Consider the following 1,916-nt stretch of genomic DNA (forward strand, 5'->3'; position numbering starts at 1 on the left):
AAATAGAAACCAATAAAGGCAATAAAAAGCGAAATGCGACCAAAACCAAATATTACCGCATTTGCACAAATTTAGAGCACAAATTAGCAATATGCCCGAATTTTATGAATTATGTGAAAAACGTGACAACAATAATACGATAGGATACAATATACAAAGCCCATCCTAACCATACACCAGACTCCGGGAACATTAACCCCACAGCAGCAACATTTGTTGCAACTGCCCTTAATTTGTACTGCAGTCCGGGTCGGGTCGGGTGGTGGGAGTGGAAAAGGAAAAAAAGAAGAAAAGGAAAAAAAAAACAGGGAAACAGCTGAGTAACTAAAAATGAAGCCAATATAGAGCAGAGTTACGATTACAATAAAAACTGGGCTCGGTCCACGCACAAAAAGTCAGTGCCCGATATGAAATGAAAGGGTGTTCCTCAGAGGGTGGTTAGCGGGTGCTTGGCATAAGGCTGATGATGATGGGGATGGGGATGGTGAGGGAGTTGGTGAGGGGGCGTGTGGCGAGTGTCATAAGTGCATAAAATGTTTTTGTGTTTTGCACAAAAGCGAAGCGAAAAGTTTAATTTTGTCCAGACCAACGCCAGTGCTGGGTAACCAAATCCGTTTAGATCGAAGTAAAAAAAAACATAAAGAAAAAATGAAAGAGCGTTTGTAGTTGAGATGTTGAGACTAGCAGATGCCCTGTGAAATTAGTTAACAAATAATCTGTATGAGTTTATATATGTAATAGTGTATATGCACTTTTTCTCTTAGGTTTTCTTCAGAACTTAAAGTAATTTGTTAAATTTCGGTAGTTATAAATATTTTAAAAAAATTTTAACTTATTCAGAATAAAAACCCAAATATGTCAAATATGAATATAAGCCTTGATTAACAAAGTAATCTGCTAACTAACTAATATGATATATTTATAAAAACTATGTAGAGAACCTCCTCATTTAATTCGCAGATTCTGGTTCTTATTTACAAGTCTACTGCTTGTTGCATATACGATAACAAAACTTGATTACTCTCCTTCATAAGTTTTCCACGGTACACGCAAAAATACAATAATAAATGTAACAAATGACGCACACGGCGTCTCCGATGGATGGATGGGTGGGTTTCCACAGACTGGGCGTTTGCAATTTTAGATGAATGCCCGGCAGCGTTATATGAGAGCCAGATATCGTTCATATACATATATATATATATATATATGTATATGTATAAATATCTGCACTTATTTGACTAATGTCTTTAATAAAAAATTACACACGTTGCATATGAGAAGGAAAAGTGAAAAATTGGCAGGCAGGCAGTCGTCGGTCGTCGGTCGTCAGTCGTCGTGCCACATGCCTCATAAGAAGGGTAATACGAACTGTAATACTTGCGGCTTACAGAAATTTGGCATTTCATTAGGCAGACGCATAGGTAATGGCAACAACAACCACCCTGTTGCAATGCTGTGCGACCCTATACGTTTTTTAATATTTACTAATATTGACAATACTTAAGGAATATCCTTGCTGCATGGCTTGAGGGAGTCCAATGGGCCATGGTAACCAGAAACTTTAGACATATTTATAGTTGACAATGGTGAGTCGGAGGGGAGCTGAACATTAAAAAATTGTTTGAAAGCCCAACCTTGACAATTGTAAAGTGGTGGAAAGGAAGCGTTCGTGGAATCAGTTGATGTTGATGGTGATGGTGGTGGTGGTGGTGGCTGTGGTGCTGGCTGCTTTTGGGATTTACACAATATTTTTCAAGTGCTCGGCAAAGCGACCGCCGTTCGGGGTCCCCTGGTGACTTATTAAGGGTTGCATTTAGCGGGCTTTTGTGTCATTTTATATGCAAATTGGATTAAAAAAATACAACGAAACGAAACGAAACGCATTTTACAATTCATATATATATCTATACATA

This window comes from Drosophila grimshawi, unplaced genomic scaffold, assembly GCF_018153295.1.
Source record: "Drosophila grimshawi isolate 15287-2541.00 unplaced genomic scaffold, ASM1815329v1 contig_1367, whole genome shotgun sequence".
Classification (NCBI taxonomy): domain Eukaryota; kingdom Metazoa; phylum Arthropoda; class Insecta; order Diptera; family Drosophilidae; genus Drosophila; species Drosophila grimshawi.